The following is a 21,690-nucleotide window of genomic DNA, read 5'->3' as shown; positions in this document are numbered from 1 at the left end:
TCTTTCAAATGTAGTGAAGTTAAAGTAAAAGTTTCCAGAAAAAATAATACTCAAGTAAAGTACAGATACTCAAAAAGAGTACTTAAGTAAAGTACTCAAGTAAATGTACTTTGTTACTGTCCACCTCTGAACACACACACACATACACACACACACACACACACACACACACACACACGCTCTCAAAAACAAAAGGTTCTTTATTAGTATTGATGGTTCTCATTCATTCTGACAGTGACGAGCGCTATTCGACCGGTGAGGCAGACAAGCATAAAATGTTTACATTTTAATAGAGTGATGCACAATGGAGTACAGCAGAGCAGCATTAAGAATATACAATATTGGAGGAACAAATTGGCCAATTTTAATGATTGGGGAGGGGGGTGACTTGTCCCCTTCAATGTCTATGGTGGTTACGACCCTGCTTTGAGGAACTCAAAATAGCTCTTCTAAACCCCCTTTTTTGGAACCTTTAGTGAATGGATGATAGTGTCTCAGTCCTCCAATACAGAGGTGCATTTCATACCATTATATGGCAACACCATTACAGTAATCAAAAAGTATGCCATAAAGATATTGGTTACACCATTTTCATGTCAATGTCAACAAGTTGAACATTAATTGTTTCCTAAATGCCTGCGCTTTACCAGAAAGAATGGCAAATGATTTCTTGTAATCTCTTATGTTTCAGGTACCACACGTTTCTAAAACAGTTACAGATCTACAATGTGATCAAAAACAAACATTCTTTTCAGGAAGTAGTGTGGGGTTTTCCATGTTTGCCATAGTTGCCTGTATATGAACTCTGACTGAGCTGGAATGTCGGAATGGCAACATTCTGAGAACAGATTACCTTAATGCCTAATGTTCCATCAACAGTGTAGAAGAATGACGTGGAGGAGAAGAGATTGTTGAATAAAGTTGTTATTTTTGTTTTCATAACATTAAGGTTGAATTACTGTAGTCACATGGACTATTTTATTAATGATGTCTTTACTACTTTTCCTGGCCTTGAAATTTGCTGCTTATGGGTGGTTCAAAAACCTCTCGGATTTCATCAAAAATATCTTAATTTGTGTTCCGAAGTACATTTTAAACAATTATTTTTTAAGAATCTTTTGTCATGCATTTAAGTACACTTTTTTATTTTAACTAACAAACTAAAGCACATGTTACGTTTTACAAGTGTATATTTGATATTACATTTATTTTAAATATACTAAACTGTCTTACAAATGTGTAATTACAAATATAAATGCATGGAATACAAGATTCAATAAAAATTTGGATATTTTAGTTCACCATAAATCATTGGCAGTATTTAGTCAGAAAACAGAAGTAATTATGGAATTACATATACAAATTTACATAATTCCTTATTATGTATATTAATATCAAAAAGCACTCTATGGGTTCAGCTAATTGTATTTAATATAAATGTAAACTATAATAAGTGTCCACTTTAAGCAATTTAAGGGTTAATTCACCTAAAGATAAAAATTATGTCATCAATTACTCACCCTCAAGTCATTTCAAACCCGTAAGACCTTCGTTCATCTTCAGAACACAAATTAAAATATTTTTTGCTTTCTGAACCATCCATCCGCTGTTGACGTAGTAAACATAGTTTACTTCCAGGTTCCAAGTTCTACACCAGAATGCCGGCTAGTCATTGGACGACGCTGTTCACGTGAGCGCCACGGAAGCATGTGTGTGATGCTGAGGCAGGAGCTGGCCAATAATGAGGCAGCAGTCTGCCACAGAACCCGGAAGCGTTGCACTGTGTTTACTACGTCAACAAGAAGAACGAAATAGTTCTTAGTAGAAGAAATAGTTGAATAAAGTTGTTATTTTTGTTTTGTTTTACCTTTCTGGGCCTTGAAAGTTGCAATGACGTCGCTGCCTATTGTTCAGAAACCTCTCGGATATCATAAAAAATATCTTAATTCGTGTTCCGAAGATGAACGAAGGTCTTACAGGTTTACGGGTTACTGGAACGACATGAGGGTGAGTAATTGATGACAGAATTTTAATTTTTGGGTGAACTTACCCTTTAACATGCAATTAGTGTACAAAAACATTACATTCAGTTTGCACTTCTTGACATGCAACCATGAGTTATAAATCTGACACAGTGCATTTACAGAATATTCCAGGCATCACATTTTACTATGTATTTTAAAAACGACAGAGTTAATGTTTTATACACATTCATGCGATGGTGTTTACATCTTCTCCCCTCATTCCTGATTTGGAGTCTTGATCTAATTATTTTTAGCTGTTGTCCACTCCTGACCCACCACAATACATCTGAGACTTCTTTCTCTGATGCTGATGACCTGGAGTTTGTAATCTATTAAACTCTTGTCCTGAACACCCTCCAGATCAAGTCTGGTGCTTTGGCAGTCTGTGCTCCCCTTGGGTACACCCAGATTCCTCAGTAGCTTGAAGGCATTGTTCCATTTTCCTGTGTGACTATATGACAATCTCCAGACTGTCAGATCTGCTAAATTTGGTCCTGCTTTCCACTGCTAAAAAAAAAACAATCTTTCACCTCAAACAACATGTTATCGTTTTCCATGATGTGACAGACAGAGACCCATCTTGACGGTTTGGAAAGATGACAGATTTAGCATACAAGTGCAGAGGGGTCATAGTTACATATCAGGGTGCACTGGTCTGGAGGGACATGGACTGATCTGGAGACAGGCATGAACCAGGAACCAGAGGCCAAATGACTCACAGTGATGTAAAAATAATGGCTTTCTTTATTTAGCAAGAAAAGGGTTTTGTCATGTAAGATTTGTCATGATATGTCATGATATATGGCATGTTTCAGGTTTCACAGTTTAGCAAAAGCACAGGGTGAAAGTTTCAGGGGAAATTTGGATAGTTAGTTCATACAGTATTTTTTTTTTCCACCAACAAAAAAATCCAAAACAAGCTAAAGCATCACTCCTTGGATGTAAGCAAGCAACATACACAAAAATAAATCCTGGGATTAGGTAAAATATGTATACAAATCGTTGGTTCAATTTTTTTAATTACATTTTTATACCTAACAGTTGTGTTTGTCCCTATTTGACCCAAAAATGGGTTAAAACAACCCAGCATTTTTAGAGTGTACAGACTAGAACGACAGTGTAACGGAATATGTTGTTATGGGAAGAATGAGTCGGGAACCGGCGAACGTTTACAGACTTTTAATAAAATAATGAAACAAATACAAAACGAAAGTAAAGGCAGCAGTCCCTCATGGTCAAGTGCTGCCACACAATAACACATAAACAACACAACGTAAAATCCAGGCCTGGCCTCTCTCGATCTTCACTGTCACTGTTACTTCGCTCATCAATAATCCCGCCACCGGCCTTACGCTATTCTCTCACGGCCCTCTGCCTCGTCCTGCTCGCCACAGACAGCAATTTCCCCTCCTCGCTCAAAAGGATCTGTAATCACTCTGTTCCAACTATGCTCAGAGCGATTTCAGAGCGAGACTCTGAAACTCTTTCAGAAACGACTTTCAAAAACTCTTTTCCACACTTCAGTGGCTCACACTGTCCCGCTCACATATTCTTGTCTGAACCGTTATGGAGGTAGAGGGATATAAACAGTGAAATTGTTATTTTAAACTATTGCAATGCCACATGGCCAAACAAATTAAATAACCATAACTACTTGTCATGTAAAATTAACCATTGGGGTATATACTGCAAGTATCCACACTGTAAAAAAATTCTGTAAAAAAACAGCCAAATTTTACAGTAACATACTGTTTTTCATTAAAACAGTAATATACCGTAAAAAATGCCTTTTGGGTGATATTTGTCGTTTTCGAGAAACTAGCCTACAGGAATATACTGTGAATTAACAGAGCTCAAAGTCGACACTAAGAGGCTGTGTTCCAAAATCACACCCTATACCCTCATTCACTATTGCCTAGTTCACTAATACAGTCTACTTGACTGAGTGAATAATTTCATAGTTAATTCAGTTAATTTTCGAAGTTAATTGAGACACTGAGGAACACCTGCTGTTAACTATCAGAATCAGTCCTCTATCAGAACAAGAGGAACAGAAAAATCTTAGCAAAAGATCTTAGCAGAGGAGGATTAAACAACTCCACAAAAAGCATTACCAGATTCACTTATTACTAACCTGACTTTATTTACATCTACAGAAGCACTTATTGAAAGGTGGCAGAGGTTTAATGTCATTTTATTTTCATTTGATGTTACCATGATGGTGATCAGTGTTTGCTTTAGTTGGGCTCTTGACCTTTGAACATTAGTTTTTCTTTGGCTGCGGTAGCTGTGTCTTAAAAATACATTTGCTATGGCGAAAAAGCTGAAAGAATACAGTATCATATGACTATGGCTGTTTGATAATGGTCTCAATCATCATATAGTGGCCCAATTCACTGATCTCATTTGTTGTCTAATAATATTATTGATGTTTTATATTTTTGATTTTGGTGTTATTGTGATTTTACAGAATGATATTTTTCTGAAATTTGGCATTTAGAAAATATGACGGTTTTCAAAAGTTTATACTGAGAACATTTAGAATTTTCAGATCAGCTAGACACACACACAGACATCAATAATCGGAGTATGAATCTCAACAATGGTGACAATCAGAAGTTTTATGCTGCAATGCATGTTGGGTACCAGCATAGTACAAAAAAATCAGCCACCACTCCCAGCATGCATTGCAGCATGAATAAATTATGCAGCTGAACTGTCTGTTTATTTTCTTTAATTTGTACTTTTTGCTTTTATTTTTGCTGTTGGTTTTGTATTGACTTTTAGTAGCGTATTCTGTGATGTTCAGATTTTATGTTATCTTTTTTGTTGATTGTCACCATTGTTGAGATTCATTGGCTGATTCTTGATGTCTGTGTTTGTCTAACTGAAACCATAGTTCAACATTTTTTTATGAATTATGAGTGTAAAAATCCTTCACAACCGATTGCATAGCACTGCTTGGTCTTTTGCATTAGTTTCACAGTGTAGTAATATTAAATTAAACTGTGTTAAAAAACACATTTTTGATAAGTAATTAGAAACTGATTGAGATCAGAGAGACAAACATTATGTCATGACGTAATATTCAAAACATAACCAGCATCACCTGATCTCAGTTTTGTTGGCTTTGCTTCTGCCACAACAAATGTGTTTTATACATACACAGTTAAAACAGCCAAATATACACTAATGTTAAAGTCAAGGGTCAGGAGCCCAACTAAAGCAAACACTGATCTCCATAATGGTAATGTCAAATGAAACAAAACAACATCTAAACCTCTGTTAATTCTCAATAGGAATTTCAGTAGACGAAAAAATGAATTAAGTCAATCTGGTTAATAATAAGTGAAGCTGGTAATGCTATTTTTTAGAGTTGTTTAATCCTTCTCTGCTGAGATCTTCAGAGATTTCATGTCTTCTGTGGCTGAAGTAAGTTGTAGTTCTTGTGTTTCACTTTTTTATCTTCTTGTTGTTTCTCTGTCCTTGTCAGGTGTTCATCACTAATGCTCAATCATCAGTTAATTAATCACTGAATTATATAATTAACTTCAACACTGCTTCAGTGTTACTCCAACACCCTGTAGTGTGGACATACAAGTGTTCGTTTAAAACTGAAGATATTGCAGTGGGGTTTAAAGGGTTAAATGTGTCAAATAAATAAAAAACAGAGTGAAGTGTAATTTAACGGTAATCAACTGTAAATTAATTTACGGCATAAAACTGTAGAAAAACAGCATTTTACTGGCAACCACAGCTGCCAGTAGATTACCGTAAAATCAAGGAAAAACAGCAATATTCTGTAAAATTTAACAGCCAGGTTTACTAAACAAAATAAGTTAATTTCACTGAAATATTAGTAAAAGTTCATAGAAAAAAGTTTTGCGAAGTCAATAACTGACAAAGAGAGTAAATATTAAACTGAAGTGTTTTATGTGTTTTGCACAAGATGATACAGGAGAGATCTTTTAGTTTAATTAATGAGTTTTGTGGGTCACCATTGTGCTGGAGAGTAAAGCCTGTGCTTCAGTCAAACATGAGCAAAATAACACTGATGTTATGCTGCCCGTTGCTTTATTTAAACGCAGGAACTGTGTAGTTGCTGATGCAGTGACAATCTCGTTGCTAAATACTTTAGCACATACATGTGTGCTACTGTTCGCTAACTGCAAAGAATTTAGTTAATGTCATGTTTTTAATTAATTCACGATTACACATTAGATGTTTGCAGTATTATATTAAGAGATATTCATTTTCAGTGGACTCAAATGAAGTTCACAATACTATCAGTTTAAATACTCGTTTTTAAACTTGAACTGTTTGAAGCAATCGGTTTCCCAAATGATACAAGTTACCTTCCATTGTATTTTTACAGTAACATGCTGTAAAAAAGGAGAGCTGTATAATAACGGTAGAGGCCTGTAAATTAACAGTACTTTGCTGGCAACCACAGCTGCCAGTAGATTACTGTTATTTTACAGCGCAATTTTTTACAGTGCATGCTGTAAGTGGGACATGGTGCTTGACACTGTTTGCTTTTTTTTTTTTTTATAATCAAAAATGAATATTTTATTTTGTGTGAACCTCTAAAGAAACATATTCCAAGGCTAATTCATTTTTTATGTTTTGTATAAAACTTGTGCAGTTATTTATTGTGTTTCTAGACTTATTGTAATGATGTCCCTAGTAAACTAAGCAACACCAATACTCCTCCTCTATACTCCATAACCATTACAACAAATGTTAAAGTTTACATGCATCAAAGGTAAAAATAACTGTTTCATTTTCTCATAATATACATTTGCACATCACCACATTTTCAATGATTCTCAAACGACTCGCTAAATGAATCAATCTCTCTAAATCCCTCCTTACCGCGAGCTACTCTGCTCTGATTGGCCAGACAGCTCAGTCTTTTGTGATTGGTTTACCGCGTACAGCACGCGTCGAAAACAAAAACTCCCATTGCCATAACAACGTCACCTCTGCGTGCAGGAGGCTTCCTACACCGTAAACTAAACACAGTAACAAACAATGACGATTTTACCATATCAATCCGAGCGCGAGTCCGATGATGAAACACTAGAAGAACTAGTTATTAAACCCGAACCTCCATCGCAAGGACGACTCGAGCAGGACGTTTCAGTTATATGCTACTCAGTTTGAGGTACATTATGAGATGTTGCAATTCCTCAACATCAGCATTAAAGCTAGGGTAGGTAATCCTGTTCAGAAACATTTTTTTTTATACTGGGTGAAATGGTCCTTCCATTCTGATAGTAGTCAATACATTATGTGTTCAGAAAAAGGAATGAAAAAAATCTGACCTCTGTAGCAGCTGTAGGACAGTAAAAACTCTGACCAATCACTGCCATTCGGTGCGAATGTAAAGAACCAATCAGATGCCTTCATGTCTCATGCCCGAGCACCACTGCGTGCACAGCAGTGATGCGTGGGTCAATGTATAAACAACCCGCACCCGACCGACGTTTTCAACTAACCCGCCCGCAACTCGGACCGCAAAAAAAAGAAAGAAAATATTGTACCCGACCCGCTTCCTGACCCGCGTTTTTTAACCCTCAGACGGTCTTCGTTTCGGAGTCACCTCCTGGGCCTTCCCGGTCAGAAGTGACCGGACACCTAAAAATTCAATTTCCTCCATCCCAGTAAAACCAATTTATTTTGTTCTATAATATTTTTTCTTTTTAATTTTGTATTTTGAGAGAATTTGATTGAATTTATTAATATTTATGCAATATTTATAGTCTATTTTTGCCATTGAAAATAATACAAAAAAATTATTATTATTATTTTATTATTTTTTTTTTTATGCAGTATTTTAGTTTAATATAGAGTCTAGGCCTTCAAAAAAAAATGGTTGAAGCAGATTAGCGCCATCTGGTGAGAGTATGGAAAGAAAGCGTAGAACCATGTTGTAACCACTAGATGGCATAAACAGCACTCTATGGAGAGGCATGTGACTTCCCCAGCTGTTTAATGGACACATTTACTTTTTTTTTTTTTTTTTTGTGGATTTGAATATATATTTAAACAATCTCAAAAACTATTTCTTATCAAGTTTTAGATATATATTTTTTTAGAAATAGTGATTTAAAGTGTTAGTTTTTGCATTATGATTAGTCAAACCTAAACATTGTGTTAGAAAGCCTAGAAAAATTATCCTAGAGTGGAAATCACACAATCCACCTAATATGTCATCATGGCTTAGTGATATAATGATGTTTAATATAAATATAAATATATATTTTTTAATATATATAAAAAAATTTTTTTTAAAAAAATTGTATTAATTTTTTTTTAATTAAAAAAAATAAAATAATTTCTCTCTAGATGTTTTAGAGTGTCACTCCTTTACTGCTGTGTACTTAAAAAAAAAAAAAAAAAAAAAAAATTTTTGGGGTGAATTTTTGTGTTTTTGTCAATTTCCCATTCATTTCCTATGGGGGTCATTTTTGACCAAAGACCACAAGTGTAACTATTTTTTTTATGACCACTTAACATGCTCGGATCATGACCTCAATTTTTTTGTGTGTTCACATACATAATGCCATAAACGTCACCAAGTTTCGTAACATTCCAATGAAGCTGTGATTTTTAAAAATTCAAAACATATTTTTTGTAATCTGAATTTATTGGTGTGTATGTGTCTAAAAGTGTGTTTGTATGTGTGTGTGTGTGGGTGGGTGTGTCTGTTTTGCACTCTTGATGTTGTAGAGTTTCCCCCCTTTCCTGCGGTGTACTTTTTTTTGGATTGTATCCGATTTGTGGATTGTACACACAAAAATACGGAGAATTTTAGAATTTTTGTAAATTTCCCATTCATTTCCTATGGGTCGGTCATTTTTGACCGAAGACCACAAGTGTGACTATTTTTTTCACGACCACTTAACATGCTCGGATCATGACCTCAATTTTTTTTTGTATTCACATACCTAATGCCATAAAAGTCACCAAGTTTCATAACATTCCGATGAAGCTGTGATTTTTAGAAATTCAAAACAGAAAATTTTCCGGTCATAAATGACCGAAGACCGTCTTTAAAGTAGCTATAGTAAATGCTTATCGCGTCATGGGCCATAGACGGAGGAACTAGGGGTGCGCATTTTTCAGAATGCTGTATGATATAGCCTAGTGTTTTGTAATAAAGGCTTGATTTATTCATTTATTTCGTTTCATTTTCTTAACAATTAAGATGCTGCATGTGTTTATCCAGTCTAATCGAAGTGTGCGTCTCTCCCCGGACTTTCCCAACAAAAATCCCACCCCCTCTCAGCAAATAGGCTACATAAAACTGACATTACTGAGCTATTTGCGTTTAAAAGTAGCCTATTAAAATGGCACAATGGCATTATTCAGTTCAACGTGTTGGGAAATCAACGTGTTGGGCATTTTGTCCCGCGTCAGCTTTTATTCAAAAGTTAATAACGCGCTCAACATTCAAAAGGTAAATAAGGATTTCCCACTTTCATCTGCAGACTGCTCGTGCGTAATCCTCGCGCATTCAGCCAATAAAGTGTAGACCTATGTATTTCATAGAACATTGTGTCTAGTACTATATAAATTACAAAGGTAAACGACCCAACCGACCACGACCCAAATATCATTAAAAATATTTTTGGATGACTCGTAACCGCGGGTAACTGCAGGCACCCGCTCATTTTGGATCAACCTGCGCATCACTGGTAGGTACATGCAGCTGACTCCAAATGTGGATGCGCGTTCATGTTTGTGGGGGCGGGGGGGGGGGGGGGGGGCATAGCTTTGGACGGAGCACTGACAGGAGGGGGCGGAGCTTAGAAGAGGTGCCACTTTCAAATCTGGCTAGCTCTCCAACATTACCGACCCTAGCTTTAACAAGTGCATGTCCATCAACCAATTATTTTACTTGTACTAATTTATTTACATTATATGTTTCTATTCTAATATATTGCGGTGAACACGTGGAAACTGTATCAATAACAGTGCATGTATGCAATGCATTAGCCAAGCTCTAGCGTGAATGACTGATGTAACATAAACATTGGGAAAACAAATCTTGCTCCATGGTTAATCTTTCCTCAAAGTAGTGAGAACGACAGACAATCTGCATTAATAGACACAGTTTTATGTAATAGTGGCCCACAACTGATCAGCAGAAGTATTTCAGTTAGACAGTGATAACATGAGTTAGCCAGTTAGCAGGAGATCTACACAATGTAAAACTCAAAACTAGTATTTTGAACACCGTCTTTTAAGAGCAAGCGGTTTGCGAATCCTGCATTGAACTCTGAGATTTGAGAAGCTATCTATCTATTTTGGCTCGGGCTTTGGTAGGGGTGCGTCCCATCCCTGTGCGTTGATCCGACCAGATGAACCAGTTGTTTCCAGTGCTGACGGTCTTGTGCCAGCTGCTCTGCATCCTCCACAGCAACTCCATGTTGTTGGAGGTCGCCCGCAAGGACGTCAAGCCATCGGCTGCGGGGTTTACCTCGTGGTCGTCTCCAGCCTGCGGCCTTCTGATCAAACTGGAGAATAGATCTCGTCGGATGGTCAGGAGGGAGGCGGAGGACATGGCCGAACCAGCGGGTGCGACGTTGCGCAGCTAGGCAGGATGCTCTAGGCATCTAAGCACTTGATTGGAAATCCGCTGGGGCCATCTGATGTTCTCGATGGTTCTGAGAGCCCTGCTATCAAAGCCATCTAATCTAGCAGCAAACGTGTCTTATTTAAGGGCCAAGTCTCCGAGCCATGAAGCAGGATGGGGAGTACTGCTGAGTTGTACATCCGAGTTGTAAATTTGAGAAGCAGTCGTCAGTAAAATAAAGGGAACACAGCTAAAGTTTAGGATTATACTGCTGTGGTATCATGGTAAAGATTCATTTTAACCACATATTCTTTACATGCTCGTCCTTGGGCAGTGAAAGAAAACCGTCACATTGTAGAGCACAGCGTCTCCCCGACATGATGCTGTCCAGTATCCACAGGAATCAGCTACCAGTTTGAGGTTTAAGTTTCCCTGGTGTCTGCGTGCGCAATAAGTGGGCGGGCTAATGTTACATCTTGACATCACCACGACACGGCTTATGACTCGTTTGAAAAACAATTCATTTCATTGACTCAAAGTCGACTATTACTTTTGAAAGACAATAACTTTATATACGGTGCACTTTCAGATTTAAAACTTTGCAGGATGTTTTCATTCACTTAGAGCTATGTGTTACACGAAAGGTCATTTTCAAAAATCCATAATAGGGGCCCTTTAAACTGTGTGTTTTATCGAGTTTCTAGACACATATTCAACTTCTCATTACCTGAATAAATATGCACACAACTAAATGTTTCTGTCCACTATGAAACATCTGACAGATAACACGATAAGACCTAATTGAGCTGGCACACACTTGCTGGTAAGTAGATGGCTGTTAATCATCTCACTAGGAGCTGAACAATGCAGATCAGTGTGAATGTGTGTATTTGTCAAACTTTGATGATCTGGGCCATGCATTTCTCCTGCCCGAAAGACTTGGTGAGATTATTTAGTGTAAAGCCTTCACTGTCTTGCCTTATCTGATTCCTGTATGGTTTGGAGTTGAGGACTCAGATACTTGACTGTATTTCACACACCTGCAGCAGAGAACCAGTACAGTGCGTCATTAGAAACAACAGCATCTGTCTCTGTCCTGACCGACACGGGAACAAGAAGCTTGATTGCATCATGCAACCCCTGATCTGTAGACGGGAGAGAACAGATGCAACAAGGCCTGTGCTCATGATCACTGTGAGTGACAACATTATGTTAATTACTACAATACTAACTCCTCTCTAGAAATGTCATCAAAAGTGGGAAAAGTTGGTCAAAATGTACACTTTACACACAAACTGACCACCACCAACCTCAAATTTCAGATGCCATCTTTATTTTTTAGCTCAACATTCAGGGAATGGAATGCACAGGATTGTGGGATATCAAAAGCAATGAAGGACACATTTATGCTGCCTTCAAAAATCGATCAGATGAAGGTATCTCAGGAGACATGATGTGGCATGATCATTGGATTCGGTCAGTCAGTCAGGCGTCATGTCAGTGTCAGTGTTGCGTGACAATGTCAGTGGCAAATGCCACTATCCACTGGCACATGCCAATGAAGGCCAATGAAGAATGTGCCACCGGATGATCACCAAGCATAGGGACATGTGCCATTGGCTTCTGTGCGTCTGATACCATGTCACTTAGGCTACGTATACGTTAGCGACATGTGCCATTGGCTTCTGTGCGTCTGATACCATGTCACTTAGGCTACGTATACGTTAGCGACATGTGCCATTGGCTTTTGTGTGTCTGATACCATGTCACTTAGGCTACTTATACATTAATCTGGATACATTTGAAAACGGCGTTTTCGTTTAACAACGCTCTCCGTCTACACTAGCGGTTTCAGCCGGTTTCCAAGGTTTCAGTGTGGATGAAATGTGGTAATTCATATTATGGCTCGGGGTAGGTCATTCGTACGAATTCATACGAATTTGGCAACTCGTAAAATATATACGATTTAGCAAAAATCTTACAAATTCGTATGAGTGAGGTCGTATGAATTGGTACGAATAAGCCACCTCGTAGAATTGCCGTGAGATCGGGTTGGCAATTTTATTTAGCAAATCCGGATAATTTTATTTAGCAAAATATCTCACCATTCACGCGTCCAGGTCGCACTCAGTCACCATATGTTTGGTCAACTGCTCTCATGTATTGCAGCAGGACAGCAAATGTGAGTACATTTTCTGTCATCTTAGCAGGACTGTGAAATGAAGAGTGTGCAAAGTAACATATTTTAACAACAGTGTGAAAGTGTTTCACATTGCAGGCACAATAACGGTATAAACATGAATATCAATTGGTACAATATGCGTCACATGACTAAACTTACGTCATTTGTTTTAAATATCCCCTTTTGACAGTCTACACTACAATGCGGACATGCCGTTTTCAAATTTATCCACTTTGAAGAGCGTTTTCAAAAAGCTTCGTTTTCATTAATAAAATGGCATCTCAGTGTAGACAGAAGGCCAACACAAAGAGAAAAAGGTGCGCTTTCAAACTAAAACTGTGTGTGTGGACAGTGTCTTAATGTTAATATTTGAGGTCATATTGTATTGTGCAACATAGCGAAATAAGTCTTTATTACAGTAAATTATAATCACCCCCGTAATCATCATTTCTGTAAACGGAATAAACGTTGTTGGTGTTTTACTTTTATTTCAGCTGTAAACTGCAGTGAATTGTAGGCTATGTATTTACGTTTTTGGAGCTAAAATGGAGGTACTGTAGAGGCATGTTTTTCCGATAAGCCTATGTTGTACAGTTTACACATACGCTCTCTTCCAAAACCTACCGAGCTGTCTACAGTTTACATAGTCAAGTTATACTGTTTACTATTGACTACTGTTTATATAGGCATAAGCAACCAAAAATTTACTTCACACTTTAACATTAAAATGATATCTCAGTTGCAATGAAAAGTCATCATGTAAACACCTTTGATGAGGAAAAATGGCATGTTTTAGATGTTGTTAGAAATATATCACATATTTTATTATGCATTTATGCAAATCTAATTACATTTTATCAGTAAATGCCACACTTCACGTGTGAATAAATTGAATTAGTTTGGATTATGATGCAGATATTCAGGTATTAATGCTCTATTCAACCCTGCCACACAAACGGCATAAGAAACTCAGCTAATGCTCACAGCCGATTCCAATCATTAACATTTTTTATCAATTAATAGTGTATAAACACAAAAGATAATAGCAATAGCTAAAAAAAAAATTGGGTTAAAAAGTGCATAAGATAAATAGGTTAAATAGTTTAAATTATTTTGGAAATCTAACACTAAACAATAACTATAGTTGTATATGTTCTAAAAAAAATGTGTGTATTTGAATCTGGCATTTTGGACTAACACCATTGCAATGCATTCTGGGGTTTGTCTTATCTATGAGTAATTTATGTATATCTTCTTGTGTTTTTGAAAACAAAACAAAAGTTACTGATAATAGTGTATAGAGTTATTTTATCCTTCTTTCAAAACCACGAAATACAGCTGGCTGAAAATGTTGTTTTAGTTGTTTATGTGGTGGATTATCGATGAAAATGTAATGGTGTGATGAAATATAGAACTGAATTAACAATACAAAAAAAAATAAAAGGTATTTTCCTTTTCTGAAAAAATAGATTTTTCCATGAATTGACATTTCAGTAGTATAGACCATGTGTGTAGATTATATACATTTTGGATGTCATAAAGAAAAGTTATTCATAGTAACATGAACTACGTGCCCATCTCAAGTTTTGCTTCTTGCCACGGACCTCACAGACTTCATGTTCCCCATCAGGCCTCACATAGACCTCACATGAACATGTTTATCAGGCTCCATCAACCTGCATCCAGTGGGTTCTGTTATAATCCTGACGACCGCCCTAAAGACACGTTCTCCTGTGATCTAATCTGATTAGCCCACAATCACACGTCATTGGTTTAAAATGTCACCAAGAACTTAGTAAGAGTTGTCTTTGCTCATGTCTGAGAGATTTCATGTGGTTCTATTATTAGTCTCTGACACAGATGACAGGGAGAGTAAATCTCTGGTGAAGGGTGTGGGATGGTTGAGCACATTGTTTGTGTGGTAGATTAAATGTTGCTTATCAAGGACATTCGGAGGAATGCACTAATAGTAGTTTTTTTTTTTTTTTTTTTTTGCCATTTAACAGCTGGCATTTTAGCAAATAATGGGAAAAACCTTGTATGAAAAATAACTGCTGTACGTCTGTTTGATTTTAGAATGGTGTGTAAAAGGTGATTAATATCGAATTGACTGATTTACACCGTTCAAAAAATCAATAAGATTTCATATTTTTGAAAAAAGTATCCTCACCAAAGCTACATTTATTTGATAAAAAAAATACAGTAAAAACATAATATTGTCATGTTAGGTTCTGTTCTCATTTTCAAGGACTCTTAGTTTGCTTTCTTTTCGTTCCTGTTGTTTATTGTTTAGTTTCCCGCCACTTATTAGTTACTATGGAGATAATGTTTGTCATTATTTCACTCATTTGCTTTGTATTTAGGTTGTAGTCTTTTCAGTGTTCTTTTGTCTGCTCACTTTAATGTTTCAATTGTTTGTATTTGCCTTTGTTATTTGGATTTGCCTTCTGAGTGTGTTATTAAAGACTTTTAACTTGATCTTCCTCTTCATCGTCTGTTTGCTGCAACCCAGTATGACAAAAATAACTTTTAACATATTTAAAAGTTTTTTTATTCCTGTGATCAATTCTGAATTTTCAGCAGCAATTACTCCAGTCTTCAGTGTCTGTCATATGAACCTTCATATGACCCTTCAGAAATCATTCTAATATGCCGATTTGCTGCTCAAGAAATATTTTATATTATTATCAATGTTGAAAACTGTTGTGCTGCTTAATATTTTATTGTGGAAACCGTGATGCATTTTTTCAGGATTTTTTGATGTGTATAAAGTTTAAAAGAACAGCATTTATTTTTAACTTTTGTAACATTATACATGTCTTTATCGTCACTTTTAATCAAATGAATGCCTCCCTTCTGATAATAAGTATTAATTTATTTGAATCTTACTGACCCAAAACTTTTCAACTGTAGTTTCTCAGTTTGTGGAAAAGTAATTTATAATGTACAATATTATTTAAAATACCTTATTAACAAAAAATATCTGAACAACAATCACTGAATCATGTGCTGATAGAAGCACCTGTAAAAAAAAAAAAAAAAAAAAAAAAAAAAAAAAATTTAGCCAGGCTGTTTGAACTTGAAAAAAAGTTTTTCACCCAATTACACATGCAAGTTTGTGGTGTATTATGTAATAATGCATTGTAAAGTGAACACACACACACACACACACACACACACACACACACACACACACACACACACACACACACAAACAAACACACCTGAATACTTTGCCAAAATGTCTTTGTTAATTAAATATACATAGTTTTTTTGTTTATTTTTTTAAGAAATACTTTCCCATGATATACTGTATAGTTTTGCTAAACTAGTAATATACTGTAGTAAACTTCTAGTTTAGTTAGTAATATAAAATATTATGTTGTATTTTTTATATATATTTTTTTTCTCTCAAAACTAAACTATCAAAATATATATATATATATATATTTCATCCTGGTGTTATTAGAAATGTCCATACACTGTATAATTTTTTGCACGACTTAAACATTCTACTTGGCTTTAAATGTAATGGCTTACAGAAGACATATCCATAGTGCACCAGCACACACGTGTCATCAATGTGTTGGCCTTCACTTCAGAACAAAGTTCTGTATAAGATATTTTATTGCAGGCAATAACATAATTCACTGCATGAATAAATACAGTTATCCACACAAGTTTCTATTCACACTGACCTATTCAACTTGATGAATGATGGAAAAAAAGCCTGTATGAAACAACACAATACTTGAGATGGGCACGTAGTTCATGTTATCACTATGAATCGCTTTGCTTTATTTGGTATCCGAAATATATATAATCTACACACATGGGCTATTCACTGAAATGCTTCACCGAATGGAGACAGTGAAAGTTGATTGGAATCATATAAGGAGAATGTTGGCTACTGTTGTGCTGAACTTCATCAGATAAATAGAGCGTATCCTGTTGTTTATGTGGTCATTCTAAAAAAAATATCTCAAATCATTCTTACAACTACAAGAGCTAAAATGTGATTTACAATGCGAGATACGGTTTGTTATGAAAAAACAATGGATAGTACTTTCCATTGTGCTCAATATAGCTTTGATCTGTCTCTGTATAAAGGCAGGTACTTTAAGGCAGTGAAATAATGTGTGACTCAACCCTGATCATATTTCTACTGTACATTATTTGATGTTATGCAGCACCCTCAGACACACATGCATGTTTATGTTTCCCTCTGTGAAAACATATTGGTATCGGCGGGCCACACGTCAGGGGTCTGTCAGGGTGCTTTTTTCCACTCTAAATTTAGTCGTATTCTGATTATTTTTGGCTAAAGTATCACAGTTTATCTCAGAGAGGATGTAACACTTATCAAATGGTCATTGTCCTGTTGTGAATAAACATAGACTGTAGGTCAGGGGTCGGCAAGTAACTTTGGCCGCGGGCCAATATTTTTTTTATCCAGTAGATGGCGGGCCAGCTACAAGGAATAGGCCTATTCGTTACGGTGAAATCACAAAATATAATGCACACAAACGTGTCCCTACTACTTATATACAACCACTGATGAGCATAATCGGTTTTGATGAAGAAGAAGAAAAAACAACTATACGAATGCAGATTAGAACCCAAAACCTTTTACACACTTGACGAAAGTTCTACCACTGGACCATTGAACCACACGAGAAAATGCCGCGGATACATCTTATTAACGATAAATTAAACCCCATGTAGGCTACTATTTAAATCGATTGTTGGACATGTTGTTGTACATCTATCTGATTTAGCATTGTATTACCAATGGACTGTACCAAATACAGTCCAACTTTTTAACTTTATTCCTTTTTTAAAATTATTATTTACTCGGGACACACATAGGCTAACGTTACACACCTAAGGTTTAAGGAGGTCTGCGCGGGACTGTTTTTTCCCGTCCCGCTCCCACAAGGTTCAATTCAGCAACCGCTTAAAATACACTCTGTGTTCACCTGCTTTAAAAATTTAGATCTCGTTTTCAGAATCTCAAATCTCAAAAACAAGTCGTTTTTAATTTTTTTATTTTTTATTTTAATTTGGGGAAAAAAACGATTGAACGAATGATAGGCTACACGGCAGTGATGCGCGGGTCAATGTATAAACAACCCGTACCCGACCGACGTTTTCAACTAACCCGCCCGCAACTCGGACCACAAACAAAAGAAAGAAAATATTGTACCCAACCCGCTTCCACTTCCAGCTCTTATTCAAAAGTATACGTGCTCAACATGTAACAATTTACCTTACACTAAAAGAGTAAGGGAAAAGTAGGCTACATCACGCAAAACATAAGGTAACGGGCGGATCTGATACCTACTGGGGTGATTACAGATAGCTTACTTTTGGTTAAGAAACCCCTTAAATCAACAAAATAAACGATCAATCATACATGTATAAACTTAAAATAATTATACATTAACGAAAAGTCCACAATACCCAGGTTCAACAACGTGTATTGACAGATATATAAGGTTTATACCCCGTCGGGCAACACACAGATATTCAGCGCTGGAGGCGCGGCCGCGCTCCGATATAGATCAAACAAACATGGCATACCTTAACTCAATTCCACACACATTTAAACCCCAGAAACCAAATGTCCCAGCAGAACGAATACTCATTCAATCAAACATAAATTGTCCGGACTGAACTAGATGTCCTCCGCGAAGAGAAGGGAAAAAAATAAGGATTTCCCACTTTTTTATCTCTATCTGCAGACTGAGCTCGTGCGTCATCCTCGCGCCATGTTATTCAGCCAATAAAGTGTAGACCTGTGTATTTCATAGAACATTGGGTCTAGTACTATATTACAAAGGTTTAATTGGCATCTTTATTTCAAACGACCCGACCGACCGCGACCCGAATATCATTAAAAATATTTTTGGATGACTCGTAACCGCGGGTGACCGCAGGCACTCGCTCATTTTGGATCAACGCATCACTGATACACGGGGCCTATTTGTAAACCGTTATAGTAAAAAAAAAAAAAAAAAACGGATTTCCAAAATAATCCGGCGGGCCAGAAAATATTGCTGGCGGGCCAGTTTTGGCCCGCGGGCCGCCTGTTGCCGACCCCTGCGGTTATCACCTTGTTGCAATGTGTCTTATTTATTGGAGTTTTTTTTTAGAGTGGACTCTTCAGGAAAATACCTTGCTTTCCATCAGTGAATAACAGTGAAATCAAGCAATTTTATGTTACGTTTTTCGTAGAATATACTTAAGTGCAAACTGAATGTAATGTTTTTGAACACTTCATTGCATTAAATGCAATTATTTGAATATCCACTTAAATATGACATAGCCTAAGTAAAATAAAAAATACTTTAATGTAATTTCTATTGATGTAATATTGAATAACACACTACAGTTAAAATTATAATCAAGTATTTTTGCATAATGCTTTAGTATGATTACATCAAAATAATTTCACTTCAAAACATGACAATATTGTCATGGGTAGTTGCAGGTAAACAGATGGAGATGAAGCTTTATGGCAATAGTCCAAATGACAGGCTAACATGATATACAACTCTTATTAACATAGACGTGACCAGACACTGAATTACGGTGAAGGAGAAACTTAAGTGAATACAAACAAGATAATTAACGAGACACGGCTGATACACATGAACTCATTATGACAGAAACTATGACTACCAAGGAGAGGCGGGAACTGAACAAAGGAACACATGAGATGAATGTATAAACTAAAAGTTCATGAAAACTAAAGACACTGAACATAATGGTGACACATATATTAAAACATAATTATTTCAAATATACTTTAAAGTAAACCGTTTAATTTGACTAAGCACACTTTTTCACAAGGATACATTTGAAATGTAATCGTCTATTAGTAATTATTTTTCTACTTTGTGATGTACTTGATTTTTCTTTTACTATCCTTAACAGATGTAAAAAAAATATATAGTTTACACTGACTTCAGTGTAAATCCTTTTTGTTGTATTCCCTTCACCACCGTTTTTTATAGCAGCAACTATACTGAGAGAAAAGACAGTTTAATTGGACATCTTTCATATTGTTTCCAGCTATGCACAGACAATGACGTTAGATGTGTGAGTCACAAAGTCTCGTTTTAGACGGATTTTGACTAGTCATTAATTAAACAACATTGCTAACATTAAATCTAGTCCTATTGTCTAGGTCTTGGACAATGCTTTGTGCATGTCTAAGAGTCTAGACTTATACACATCGATTGAGCTGCTTTCACAACTCAGACTGTCAATATGAAGTGTGTGAACTCATCATTATCACTAAAGCAGGTCATATATGGGCAAAAGCAAAACCACATACATACATGAATAATACTGTAGCCGACTATCAAGCAAAATTAGGATATACAGTAGATTGTGAATTTTCAACAGAATATTGGTTACACAATCCATAAAAGGGGATATGAAGAAATGGACTGTGGATTGGTTGTTGATTTCTGTCTGCAATTATTTTCTTTACACGATTATGAATAATCACTTATTGTTAAGTCTAGGAGGAATGCATTGTTGTTAACTTTAAACTGTGTGACCTGATAAGAATGCCATATATCCCTCCATGAGTTGCTATTTAGAATGATTCTCTGTGGTCAACACATTAGAAATGATGTCAGAAGATTTGCCACAAAAGCTGATAAAGTGTGACTAGTGAAACGGAAACTTGAAATGTGTAAACCAGTGGTCCTCAACTGTTTTATTTCAGAGCTCTCCCAATTAAGTGGCTGTGCCTCCACCATTTGAGTAAATGGTGTCATGTTCAAGATAACAGTTTGAGATGATTTAAGTTTTATGTCATGGCGTGTTATTCTGCTGGAAGTAGAATGTCAGAAGATGGGATGTGCTCATAATGGGATGGACATGGTCAGAAACAATACTCAGGTAGATTTAAACGATGCTCAGTTGGTACTAAGATGGCCCATTGTATGCCAATAAATCCCCCCACACCCCACACATTACAACACCACCAGCAGCCTGAACCATTGATACAAGGCAGGATGGACCCGTGCTTTCATGTTGTTTACACCAAGTTCTGACCCTACCATCTGAATGTCATAGCAGAAAGTGAGACTCATCAGACCAGGCAACGTTTTTCCAATCTTATATTGTCCAATTTTGGTGAGCCAGTGTGAATGGAAGCCTCAGATTCCTGTTCTAACAGGAGTGACCCCATGTGTGTTCTTCTGCTCCTATAGACCTTATGCGCCAGAGAAACGAGCGCACAGCCCTCTTTAGGATATTGTCTTTGAACTCCCGGTTTTGCGGTCGCTCTGTATATTTCTATGGCATTGCTGTCCACGAGTAGCTAATTAGATTTTGAAGTGGATTTACATAATGTCAAGTTAATGATTGTTATCATGAGGATGGTAATGTTTAAAGCAGATATCTTAACAAATGTCAGTAGACCAGGGAGATTTTAAAACGAGCCGTTCATTCATAAATATACAAGATCGCTGTGAAAATACAGACTGGAAGACAAAAGACAACGAGCGCAGCGCTAAAAAGGGGCGGGGTTACATTACGTTCTATAGCCCATCTGCTTTAAGGTTCAACGTGAAAATTCCAGTGGATCAGCAGTTTCTGAAATACTCAGACCAGCCTGACATGGCACCAACAACCATGCCATGTTCAAAGTTACCAAAGTTACCTATCACCTTTCTGCCCCATTCAGATGCTCAGTTTGAACTTCAGCAGATCATCTTGACCATGTCTACATGCCTAAGTTCCTTGAGTTTCTGCCATGTGATTGGCTGGTGAGATATTTGCGTTGAACAGGTGCACCAATAAACTGTTTGGTGAGTGTAAGTAAGTCCGATTAGAGTTAGTATATAATGTCACGGTCAGTGTGTTTAGTTTTATTTTCA

Source organism: Phoxinus phoxinus, assembly GCF_949152265.1.
Source record: "Phoxinus phoxinus genome assembly, chromosome: 19".
NCBI lineage: Eukaryota > Metazoa > Chordata > Actinopteri > Cypriniformes > Leuciscidae > Phoxinus > Phoxinus phoxinus.
The sequence above is the reverse complement of the archived record's forward strand: the minus strand, read 5'-3'. Positions refer to the sequence as shown.